At 39.3% G+C, this 13,566-nt stretch overlaps 1 long non-coding RNA gene across 1 annotated transcript in view; it reads left to right on the top strand.

The window, feature by feature from the left end:
• Positions 1-4,605: 4,605 nt before the first annotated feature.
• Positions 4,606-13,566, top strand: part of LOC141917900 (uncharacterized) — a 64,863-nt gene continuing 55,902 nt past the window's right edge. Inside the window, exons 1-2 of the long non-coding RNA XR_012621512.1 lie at positions 4,606-4,662; positions 9,097-9,188. This is a non-coding gene — a long non-coding RNA (uncharacterized LOC141917900). The remainder of the gene's footprint in view (positions 4,663-9,096; positions 9,189-13,566) is intronic.

The raw sequence follows: 13,566 nt of genomic DNA, 5'->3' as shown, positions 1-13,566 counted from the left end.
TTTGGCTTAATATTTTCTTACCTTTCCTCAGAGAAAAGCCAAACTGATGTCCATAACTTCTGATTATTGTGGTGTTGTTACAACTGTTGTAGCATATACATAAAAATATGGGTTACATATAGAATCATAGCGTCATAGAATCATGTAGAATCATTTAGGTTGGAAAAGACCCTTAAAATCATTGAATCCAGTCATAAACTAACACTGTCAAGTCCACCACTAAACCATGTCCCTAAGTGCCATAGCTATATGTCTTTTAAATATCTCCAGGGATTGTGACTGAACCCTGGGCAGCCTGTTCCAAAGCTTGACAACTCTTTTGGTGAAGACATTTTTCCTAATATCCAACCTAAACCTCCCCTGGCACAACTTGAGGCCATTTCCTCTTGTCCTATTTCATGTTACTTGGGAAAAGACACTTGACACCCACCTCACTACAACCTCCTTTCGGGTAGTTGTAGAGTGATAAGGTCTCCCCTCAGCCTCCTTTTCTCCAGGCAAAACACCCCATAAGACTTGCTCTCTAGACCCTCTATGAGCTTCATTGCTCTTCTCTGGACGCACTCCAGCACCTCAATGTCTTTCTTGCAGTGAGGGGCCCAAAACTGTATTCAAGGCACAGCCTCACCAGTGCTGAGTACAGGGGGACAATCACTTCCATAGTCCTGCTGGCCATACTATTTCTGATGCCAGGGTGCTGTTAGCCTTCTTGGCCACCTGGGCACACTGCTGGCTCCTGTTCAGCCGACTGTCAACCAACACCCCCAGGTCCTTTTCCTCCGGGCACCTTTCCAGCCATTCCTCCCCAAGCCTGTAGCATTGCATGGGGTTGTTGTGACCCAAGTGCAAGACCCGGCACTGAGCCTAGTTGAACCTCATATAGTTGGCCTTGGCCCATTGATCTAGCCTGTCCAGATCCCTCTGTAGAGCCTTCCTACCCTCCAGCAGATCAACACTCCTGCTCAGCTTGCTGTCATCTGCAAACTTACTGAGGATGCACTCGATCCCCTCATCCAGGTCACTGGTAAAGATATCAAACAGAACTGGCCCCAGCACTGAGCCCTGGGGAACACCACTTGTGACTGGCTGCCAATTGGATTGAACTCAATTTGCCACCACTCTTTGGGCCCGGCCATTCAGCCAGTTATTTACCCAGCAAAAAGTATGTCTGTCCAAGCCATGAGCAGCCAATTTCTCCAGAAGAATGTTGTGGGAACCGGTGTCAAAGGCTTTACTGAAGTCCAGGTAGACAACATCCACAGCCTTTCCCTCATCTACTAAGTGGGTCACCTTGTCATAGAAGGAGATCAGGTTAGTTGAGCAGGACCTGCCTTTCATAAACCCATGCTGACTGGGACTGATCGTCTGGTTGTCCAGTATGTGCCATGTGATGGCACTCAAGATGATCTGCTTCATAACCTTCCCCAGCACAGAGGTCAGAATGACAGGATTGTAGTTCCCTGGATACTCCTTCCAGACCTTCTTGTAGATGAGCATCACATCTGCCAACTTCCAATCAACTGGGACTTCCCCAGTTAGCCAGGACTGCTGATAAATGATTGAAAGTGGCTTTGTGAGCAGTACTGCCAGGTCACTCAATACACTTGAGTGGGTCCCATCCAGACCCATAGACTTGTGTGTGTCTCAGTGGTGTGGCAGGTCACTAACCATTTCCCCTCAGATTATGGGGGCTTCATTCTGCTCTCCATTCCTGTCTTCCAGCTCAGGGGGCTGGTACCCTGAGAACAATTGGTCTTGCTGTTAAAGACTGAGACAAAGAAGGCATTAAGTACCTCACCCTTTTCCTCAGCCTTTGTCACTGTGTTTCCTGCCACACCCAATAAAGGATGGAGATTCTTCTTAGCCTTCCTTTTGCTGTTAAAGTATAGAAACAGTTTTTTAAATTTATAGAAACATTTTTATTGTCTTTTATGGCAGTAGCCAGATTAATTTCTAATTTGGTTTTGGTCCTTCTAATTTTCTCCCTGCATAACCGACATCCTTGTAGTCCTCCTGAGCTTTCTGCCCCTTCTTCCAAAGGTCATAAACTCTCCTTTTTTTCCTTAGTTCCAGCCAAAGCTCTCTGTTCAGCCAGACCGGTCTTCCTCTCTGGCTTGTCTTTCAGCACATGGAGATGGCCTGCTCCTATTCCTTTAAGATTTCCTTCTCAAAGAATGGCCAGCCTTCCTGGACTCCTTTGCCCTTCAGGACTGCCTCCCAAGGGACTCTGTTGACCAGGCTCCTAAACAGGCCAAAGTCTGCCCTCTGGAAGTCTAAGGTAGCAGTTCTGTTAACCCCCCTCCTTACTTCTCCAAGAATCAAAACCTACCATTTTGTGATCACTATGCCCAAGATGACCTCCAACCATCACATTGCCCACAAGTTCTTCTCTGTTCATGAACAGGTCCAGCAGGGTGCCTTCTCTAGTTGGCTTACTCACCAACTGTGTCAGGAAGTTATCTTCCACACACTCCAGAAACCTCCTAGACTGTTTCCTCTCCACAGTGTTATATTTCCAGCAGACATATGGCGAGTTGAACTCCCTCATAAGAACAAGGGCTAGCAATTGTGAGACTTCTCCCAACTGCTTATAGAATATTTCATCCGTCTCTTCATTCTGGTTGGGTGATCTATTACAGACTCCCACCATGATATGTACCTTCTTGGCCTTCGCCCTGATTCTTACCCATAGACACTCGACCCTTTCATCACTGTCAGGCTTTAGACAGTCAAAACACACCCTCACATACAGGGCTACTTCACCACCTCTCCTTTCTTCCCTATCACTTCTGAAGAGTTTATAACCATTTATTGCAGCACTCCAGTTGAGCAAGTCATCCCACCATATTTCTGTGATTGCAACTATATCATAGTCTTCCAGCTGCAAAACAGCTTCCAGCTCCTCTTGTTTATTGCCCATGCTGCCTGCATTGGTGTAGATGCACTTCAGTTGGGCTGTTGATCCTGCCACATTTTGGAGGGGAGAAACCCTAAGTCCTACGTGATCATTCTCAGGTTCTTTCATGGTTTCTAACACATCAACAACCCTTGTGTCTTTGTTGCTGCATGGATCTCTATCCCCTACCTCCACAGAGATGGCAGACCAAAGGACCTCGCTAGCACACCATCCTGCAAACTTTGGCGTGCCGCCCCCAGGCTTATCTCTAGCAAGCTTGGTTTTATCCCTTTTTCCCTTCAAATCTGACTTAAAGCTCTTTCAATGAGCTCTTCTAACTCCTGCGCAAAGATCCTTTTCCCCCTTGAGGCAGACATACCCCATCTATTGCCAGCAGGCCTGGTGTCATGTAGAGCAACCCAAAACCCAAAATTTTGCTGGTGACACCAAGGTCAGAGCCAGGTATTGATCTTCTGGCTCTTCCTGTTTCTTCCCTCATAATTCCCTGAAACTGGAAAGATAGAGGAGAACACTACTTGTACTTCTGATCCCTTAACCAGACACCCCAAGGCCCTGGAGTCTCTTGGTTGCCCTCAGACTTCTTGTTGCACCTTCATCACTGCCTACCTGAAAAATCACTAATAGATAATAATTTGAGGTCCATACCAGAGTAGGAAGCTTTCTATTCATATCTTTAACCCAGGCCCCTAAGAACTATATGGCTATAGCTATGCAGAAGAAATTATTGATCAGTGCAATTACCTGTGATTGCTTGCCCTTTGGATCCTCTTTAGAAGACTCATGTATCACCACTCATGATCTCGAATATCTGGAAGAACTTTGGCTCATGACAAGTTAAACTCATATGATCAAATCCACAATAGCGAGTTTTGAATCATTTCACATGCATAAACCTGCACTATGTATATGCTGTCCTGCTTCATTCTTCTTGAGCAGAATTAACAAGACAGTGTTTTCAATCCAAACTAGATACAGTTGCTGGAATATTTCCACCTCCCCAAGCCAAGCTAGGTTTGCCCTACAATTATACCTAAAAGTGCTTAATTTACACATCCTGTTTATGAAACTAATGACCAAACTGAAAATGAGAGTTATAAGCAGGGTCTCTTTTTCTCTTCAAATAGCAGTATGATATAGCAGCTCAGAGATGTTCTTGTCACAAGACCACTTATTACAGTGAATAGCTCTATAGTATTATATTATTATTTTACAGTCAGTTAAGACATTTATTGAAATTAAACAAGCATTCCCCAAACACCTGCACAATAGACACTTTAAAAACACCTAGTGGTTAACTTTTGACAGGATGCTATGTTGTTGAAATTTAAAAGTAGTTAAGAAATCTTTTCCTTGTTGTGTAGTAAAATGTTTACTCTTTAGCTGAGAATTTCATGAAAATATTTTACAGAACAGACTCCAGCACCACCTTCAAAATTTGCAATATTTGCCTCAGCAAAATACAAACATATATAGAAGCACAGCACTAAATACAATCCCAGACCATATCTTTATATCTAGATTTATTTCTTTGACTACTGGAGCCTGTGGACAGTTTGTTGGCAGCAGTGTTTTTATCTGATCAGAAAGCCAGAGTAATAGTATTGGATGACTTTTAAAAATTGTACTGTGAAAAAGTGTCCAGTAAAATAATTTATGGGATTTTCTCTTTTTTTAGTGGAATTGTTGGTAGTACGCTGACAATGATCTTTCGTGCCTGGGCTTTGACCATTTTCCAACATTAGCAGGTATTTGTATCACATACTTGGAGCATAAGCATATAATCACACTGAGTTTGAGTTGTAAATAGGTACCTGAAAATCCAACAAAACATGTTCATGCTGACCAGCTTTTAAACTTCCTTGTGTTGTGAAAATACTGGCCATGTCAGAACTTCTTATGGCAAGTAAGTGAAAATAATTTCCTAAACAGGCCTAACGAGTAAAAAATTTGAAAAATTTTAGAACCACTAACAGGTGCTAATATTTACATTTTGAGTGTTGTTAAGTTTTTCAGTTTTCTGTGCCCAGCTGTGAAAACTGTTGATGTAACTTTAGCCACATTGCTGGAAGCCAGGATGCTTCTGTTCCAGTGTCATAAAATAGTGACATGTGTCATATTTATGGGTGAAGTCCTACTTAGGTTGTGTTTGGCTTCACTTTGGTGACAGCTCTGCAGCTAAGTCAATACGGATTTTCATAATGGAGAGAAACCCTCTTGCAATGAACTCTGGTTCATCGATGTGAAAAGTGTGCTCTATTTACAATGAAACATCGCATAAGCCCCAATCATATAAATGATAATAATAGTCTCAGCACCTATGACTCATCTTCAGAAATAATAAAACTGAACCACAGTAAATGACTTCGGTTAATGCCTAGCCATCATAGTGTGCTTAATTGTAAATGTGTTTTATTTTATTTTAATCCTTAATATTTTCCTTTCTTGGTCAGTAATTGCATGCCTATAGCATTTTCTTCAACAGAAGAAAACTCTGACTTTTATTTATCTTGTATTCTTTATGTACTATGCCATACTATTGCATCATATTATACAGAAGCCATACTAGTCAGATATGATACAGCAGTGTTAGCTGTTATTGCATTGTAATAGTCTGGTATTTTAACTGTGAGATCTCCATCGTATTGCATTAATGCCCTTTGTCCTATTAATCTTATATTATTGGAGGGAAAATCAATAGGGAATTGTGAGTATGGTCTGCTAACATTTTCATATCCTATTGGTGCTATTTTTAGTTCATGGTATTATACTGTTTTGTGTATCTTGTGGAAATTGAAGCATCAGAAGAGAGAACAGCATGGGAATAACTGTTCATAAATACTCTCTGTGATTAAAAAAAAAGGAAAAAAACCCATCTGATAATGCAATGCAACCTCAAAATTATCTGAATGATCTCTGAATACTTAATAAATTGCTGGCTGACATTTTGGAAGTTATGTTTATATTACGAGATGTTTGTCCTTGGGGTTTGGTGCTTGCATCTGTCAAATCAGGGCCATTTCAAGGGTGGACCGCTGGATAAGGTATCTCTTCCTCCTGCTTTACAGCAATAGTAGCCTTCAGGGGGTCCCTCAAAATCTGGAGGATCATGTTACTAGAGGTCAAATGAGTGTCTTTGAGACTATGTATGGTGACCTGAGGCAGGTCAGGGGGATCTGAAACGAGGGCCAAGTCCTGTCCCTGGCAGCTGGAAGGGGAGGGCAGAGGCACCTGATGCAGGTCCCCAGAACAAGTTCAGTGCTCACGTTCAAGGTGTCTCCTAACAAGTCTGAAAGAATGAGAATAGTTTTAAGGTGCATGGGAAGTGTTCAACCTGTATAAGGTACAGCAGCTTTGGCAGTCTTGTAGTGTTATACTGATGTTGCCACTGTTGCTGACAACAAAATTTTAGCCTTTCTCCTGTCACCTTCCGTGGTAGCAGGACTGGTTTTCAGTGAGATGCTGTCACTTTGCATAAGCTGGGGAAGGGACCCTGTCCCTACATGTTCATACTTATGCACCCTGTTTGCATGAGTGGCTTTTGTATTAAAAAATGAGTATATTTTTAAAATATACTGTGCATTGTATGTAATTTTGCATTCAAGTTGAGGACCTATTTTTCAAAATGTTTCCCCTAATATTCAGCTACATTTCAAAGGATTGGCAAATGCTGTTAGAAAATCCTGGAAACATAAAACATTTTGAATATTTCTGTCATTCTGAAGTGTGATTTAGGCATTTCTCTAATTGGCTTGTGCCACTTATTTAAAAAAATGGTAGAGTTCCTGTGGAGCCTTTTATTTCCTTTTTTCAAATGAGAACAGGTTTTGTGCCAGGAGGCTTTGAAGAGAAAACTCTAAGTCTTGGTCCTACCCCTTCCTATTCTTTGGGGATTAAATTGCCTGACTGAGAAATGTGATGATAAAGGGGAGCAGAGAGATGTGGTAACTAAAAGAGAGGTAAGGATGAGAGGTGATTTGATTTGGGAGAAGAGAAACTATGTAGAGGAGGAGAAACCAACAGGGAGAAAATGGCTGATGAAAAAAGTAAGGAGAGATCCTGTGATGTGATCTTTCTTGTGTCATACATAGGAATACACTTTATCTTGAGAGCAATACATTCACAGAAGATGTTTATATGTGAAGTTACTGTTGAGACAGTTTCTGATTATTTATAAAACAAAGTAATTACTACATGGCCATTGACATTGATATCTTGAGAGGAAAATAGTGAAATCAGCAGTGAAGTTTCTCCTAAACTGTAGCCCATTGGTACCCTTAACTTTTCTCAGTTCTGACTTAAATATGTTCAGTGAGCAAGGTTTGTTTCATGAAAATTCTTAAAATTGGCTCAAGCTATGAAGTGAATGATGTTATGTAAGTGCAGCGATGACTTATTGTATTGTAACTAAGCAGAAACACCTCATTGTCCTTCAGCAGAGCAACATCTGCTGCTAAAGAACGCATTTGGTTGAGGCATATCTTGCTGCTGAAGGGCTCTCCCTCTAGCAAACCACCAGCAGCTATGGTGGTGTTACTCCAGATGTCTGTGTCTCACCCACATTGTTCCTGGGATGCTGCTGAGAGGATAAAGCTTGCTCCCTGGGAAGGGGACACATTCACTTTGCACGTGCCATCGTCAGAAATAGTTGCTCTGCTCGGAATGAGGACGTTGAAATATGGTGTTTTCAGTTCTGTGACAAAAAAGCTTTTCATGCACTTTGGAGGATCATTAGCTTATGAAAAAGGGAGTCTGATGATGGGAAAAAGCCCCTGGAACAGACGTTTATCTCTAACACGCATGGTGTCACATCTTGTTCAACCTAGTCAAGCTCAGGCTTGTAGTGGGGAGAGGGGACAGCTGTTTTGATCTAATATATTTAGCAGCATCCATTTTACAAAAGAATTCCCTATTCTTTTATGGGGGCAAATGTCTTCTAGCTGTACACAGTCTTTCCCAAAAACTGTACTTTTGACTGAAATCCTGACCTGATATATGAAACTGTGGCACAGTAAGCTTCAGTAGGAAATTAATGTCCTTCAGTTCAAAAGGGTTTTTAAATATTATAAACCTGTATTTCAATAATCCAAGTGTGTGATTTAGACAGACCACTTCAAGCATCATCCCTCAGATATTCCTGGTCTTTTTTTTTTGCTCATAAATGATTATTCATTACTTCAGTGCATTATAATAACCCCTCTATAACTCAGAGCTCCATTAATCTGGGCATTGTGCATGGAAAAAAAGAGGAGGAGAAAAGAAAAGAAGAGGAAAAAAAAAACCAGCCCACATTCCTGAGATCATACCACATAGATGTGAGGAATCTACATTAAATAAACCTAAATAAAAGGTTTAAATGAATTGTTATTTATAACAGGTCATATTTTTTATTCATTTTCCACCTTTATCTCAGCAAACTTCAATCGAAGTCAGTGGGAACTTGACCTGATAAAAAGAGTCTTTGTGTGTGGTTTATCACTGTCTTATCTGAACATGTTACGAACAGCAAAGAATTGAACCTGATATTACTTGCATCAAGAAGGTATTACTTGTCCTGTCTTCAAGGAAAACTAGAAACAGATTATTGAAATGATCTCTCCAAGAAAATGGAGTATTTTGTAACAGACAGAGAAATACGGTATTTGTCTCCCAGTCATTTGTATTAAGAAATCAAAAATTTTTCCTCTGCTATAAACTTGGCTAATTTTAAAGGTTGTATTTATATAGACAAAAGAGATGGGAGTCTCAGCTACCAAAGCATTAAAATGTCATCTCAGAGGGAAAGGTCTTACTGCTGTGTATTTTCCTCCCTCATCACGTTATGCCCCGAACATACTATGTTATTTTAATAAAATGGGTCCCTACTCTTTCATCTCAAAATCACACAGAAAGTATGTGAGGAAATCAGCAAAGAGGTGTGACTACCCCTTTGACAGTCTCTGGATATTTGCTGTGTTTAATTGTTGAAGAGAAAACCCAAAAGGGGCCAACATTGAAAATCAAAATAATTGCCTGTGGATTTTAATTGATTGCCTTCCATTCAGGGTTCGTGGTAAAAAATACAAAAATTTGGCATTTAAATAGAAAATCGAAGGGTTTTTGCTCAGAATCATGCGTCCAAAGTATCTGTACCATATGTGCTGGACTGTGCTCACCCAGAGTTTGCACAACTTTCGTTCCAGTAAACAGATGTCCTGAAATGACAGTAAAAACAACAGAAATTTGGAGAAGCCCAGAAAGACACAGGAACCATCCTTAGCAGTTCTGTCCTGAGGTAAGCATGTGGATGAAAGAAGAGCAGTGTCTGTATGACACAAAAGCTCATTTCCGTTCGCTTTTTGGGGATTTCATCACGGCCATGAGTGTTTTACTGAACATGTACTGTGCTTTCTTTTTTAATCTAAAAATATTTTTCAATGCATCTCTTATTATTTATCTCAATGCAAACACTTGCTACCAAAGAGTAGGGTAAATAATGAAAAATACGGCATCGCTTGTATAAAGACACAAAAATATATGGGAGATGCAAATGCTGAAAAGAAATCCAAACAAAAAACCCCCAACTAATTGCATAATGCAACGTAGAAAAGGAAAAGCAGAGGATAAGGAGAATAAGAAGATGAGATATTGTTCCTTTCTGAATCTGCTGAGACTTATCCCACTCTCTGGAGAGAGACTCCCAGTTGCAGGAGAGGAATCTTCCTGATGCAGTCTTGTGATAAATTTTCTGGAAAATGAAGATAATTTAAAACTCTCAAGCTACTGAAACAGTTATAAATCTAAGAGTTAAGATATATTTAAAAATATAAATAAAGCATTTCATGGATTCCTCCATGGTTGCAGAACTAAATTATTCAGTATCAATTATAAACCAAATATTAATGCTTAGTGAATAATTCACAATTAATATTTTATTCAATGAAATTAGCTCCTTTTGCTGCTTGTGGAATATCCTCATTTTATTTTTTTCAGTTTGATTTGGTGTGACATCCTCACTAGCATTTTGGCAAAGTTTATTGCCATGTCCCCTTGAACGGCTCAAAAAATGGATCGTTCTTTATACTCATGGTTTAATGTTTAGGTGCTTTGTGATTGGGCAGATTTGTCTCATGGCATTGTGTAAGTTGCCTGATTAGATTAGCGCATGGGCTTTTCTTGCATGAATACACAGCTATGGATCTGCCATTCATTTTCTTCAAATATTTGTGCACACGGGTGTGAAACTCACTTTTTGCAGATACTCATGCAAGTAAAATGTGATTGAATGAGTGTTTCTGAAAAACAAACACATGCAGAAGTTCATGACGGCTGCAGCAAATTCTTCAAACAATTTGCATGAATAATCTCAGGAACCTTCCTCAGGCTTTCTCAGGTTTCTCCCTTTTTGAAAGTTTCTCAGATCAAAACTCTTCTTGAATGTTTATCACGAGTTCAATTATTGGTTTAGTGCAGCTGCTCTCCTGGAACACTTTGTTCAGCTTTCTTGCATCTGTACAAATTGTCTGACCCCCGTTCTTTGCAATGTAACAGCTTTACTGCTATTATAATTACTAGCCTGTACATACGAGTCCCTCCTTTTTAAGGTCATTCCCGGAATGCAAACATTCACACTGCTGTGTGAAAAAAGAGGGGAGAAAAATGTGTTAATTCATTTGCCATGGACAGTTAGGAGGATACTGTTCACAGGAAAACAAAGGCGAAACACATCATTCAGTCACAATACATGTCAAGTAAGCTTTACAATGATCATGGGAAGATTTCCCTTTCAAAAAAGTATAGGACTTCTTTTTGCCTCATTTTTCTGGTTAGGACATTTGTGGAGAAACACTGTAAATTCTATGTGTTTCTTATGTAAACCCTTCTGATTATGGGTTCTTTTTCATCTCATGTGATGAGCCACAGAGGAAATCTCGGGAGACAATGCAGCTCTGATCACCTCCCATGAAAGTGACGGGGGTTGTCTGTTCCCATTCCTGAAAGCTAAAGACAAAGACATGCACATTTTAATGCATATATTTATTTTTAATTCTTACCTACCTTCTGTCAAAAATTCATTGCCATTACTTGTACCCACAGTCAAATCCCATCATGAAACGCACGAATTAATACCAGCAAGAGTTGAGCTTCCTTTCTCAACCAAATAATCCCAGAATTGTGTTTCTGTGAGTGTTTAGAAAGGCAGGTCTAGTTCAAAATGTTTGTCCTGTTTAAAAATTCAACACTATATGGTTTCACTTTGTCCCTTCCCTCTCAGAAGTTCCTCTATCACCTGATGGTACCCCATGAAGGAAATATTTGTTGTGTGAAAAATAAATTATTTTGTTTTGAAATTGCTTCCTCTTTTTATTTTTATTTTTTGTTTCAGTCCACATCAGAGCCAAATAAATATTTTTCCATCTTTTTTTGGGGTCTTGAGATGGAGTTACTTCTATATTTGAGCATTCTAAATTATTCTGCATCTGGGTTTTTTTCTGACAAATAATAGTTTCTGTTGAGTGTTCATCAAGATATTTCCAGCAAAATGAGTTCCTGAATAGAAATTAATTGGTCATCAAAATATGCAAAATTTGTGATGAAAAACTGGGGGGGAGGTGTGGGGGGGTGGGGTGTTAAGAAAATGCAGATATGGTGACACAGCTGTATTGTGCAATCTTGCTCAAATTTCACCATTTCCCAGAAAAATTCTGCAGAATGAAAAGGATAAATCTGGCACAACTCCCTTTGCAGTGCAGCATTCACAGCAGCTCAATTCCATGCTGTTGTTCCAGCTGAAATATCCCTTAAACAGGAGTGAAGCAGTACCTGGAGCAACCAATTTGTCTCTTTTTCTGAACCCCTAGGTCTCACCTTACTGAACCCTTCTATATTGTTAAAGTCTTAATTTATCAAGAGCATCTTCAAAACTGACTAGTTCTGTTGTATGCTGATGTGGGGAGCTGTTAAATCAGTAGGAGAAAGTATATTTTCTCTACCACTAATTAAGTATCCCATTTTTTCTGTTGTTTGAATTCTGATTTGTAGCATTTCATAAAACTCTTTCATAATCTGTGAGGTTTCACATTCAACTGGGTTTCAGTAACAAGGTAATAGACTTGTTTCAGAGCTTCTTATTCCCCTAGAATTTACATTAATTTTAAAAATTATGTGTAAAGAAACCTCATGAGAACTAGAACAACATAAGACTGTCCCATAGATCCATTTCTAGTTTGCAAGAGAGGCTGGTTAATGAGATTTTCTATTGCCAAAGCTGTTGGGTTTGCAGCTCAGACTTTAAAACAAATTAAAACTTTATTTCTGACTGGTATGTAATATCAGGTAGGATATTGGGATTTTAAGGTTTCAATGCAAACATTAAGAAAATCTGTTACCATAATAGATTTTTAAGAGTATATCTAGTTGTTCTGTATGATTTAAATGGAGTGTATAATACTTGGCTTCTGATTCAGGAGAACAGTATTTTACATGACCAAAAAAAATCTGTGTTTCAGAAATTGTCTATATTGCTAAATTGGGTTTTTAGAAGGTTAGGACAAGATTCACTCTTTCTCTTATACTGGGATAAATTTAACCTCATTGGAATTATAATGATATAAGGGAGATCAGAAATGGCTCCCTGAAGATCCCAGCTCAGTGCAAAATCTGAGTTTTAATGTGTGTCATTAGGTGACACCATGCAAATCTCTGGAGCATGTGGGTGCACTGAATATATTTCTTTGGAAAAGCTGACGAGGTTTTTGGTATTTGGGTCAGTTAGGTTAAATGTGTTGAGACAGATTAACAAAATGGTAGGGAATAAGAGCTAGTCTTAATAAGGTACAAAAAGTGAACATAAAGTCAACAAAATAGAAATAGACAAGCAAAATAAACTCCTAGTGTGTCAAAAGCCATTCTCTGCAATGCAGAAAAAGTGCTTTAAGAAAAAATTTATTTATTGTGTTTCAGTAACTCCTGGTTTGCTTGTTTCTCATGCAAGTGAAACAATTGTTTTCTAACCTCCAGAAGCTAACATAGGATCTGAAAGTCAAAATGGATTCTCCTCTCCTCCTGCACTGTCTCCAAAAATTAAGACGTTATAAACTAGATTTACACCTTCATGTACATCAGTCAGTGGGAATTCCGTCTCCATCTCAACATGAGGCAAATTTACGTTGATGATACGGCATGAAGATGAGGAAGACAGTGTGAGCTGAGCGTCAAAGTTTCATTTGCCTGGATGGGAAATAAAAATGTTGAATTTGTGTTGAAAACTCAGCAGGTTGTGGCAGAGCATTGGCAATTTTCATTCATAAGCCTGGGTAGATTTTGTGCTTAAGGTTTGATATAGAATTAGTGAGTGTGCACATAAAGCCCATATTCCACTTACAAAGTCAGTTGTCAGAATAATGCAACACTCTGTGGGAATTACAAAGAGGTTTCAGATATATCAGTGCAAACACTAGATAAATAGACCCATTAATAAATGAGGTAGAATAGGGAAATCAGTGATGAATTGTAAAATGGCTGAGTAGATGAACTGCATTTATAAATATGTCCTAACTTAGATGAACAGGAAAAAGAGGTATAGCTAATTTGAAAGTCATGAAGAGCTGGAAACCTTGCAAATTAAACTATTATTAAATAATAGGTGGAAGAAGGCTTAGAAAAATACACAG

Source organism: Strix aluco, chromosome Z (genome assembly GCF_031877795.1).
Source record: "Strix aluco isolate bStrAlu1 chromosome Z, bStrAlu1.hap1, whole genome shotgun sequence".
Classification (NCBI taxonomy): domain Eukaryota; kingdom Metazoa; phylum Chordata; class Aves; order Strigiformes; family Strigidae; genus Strix; species Strix aluco.
The sequence above is the reverse complement of the archived record's forward strand: the minus strand, read 5'-3'. Positions and strand labels throughout refer to the sequence as shown.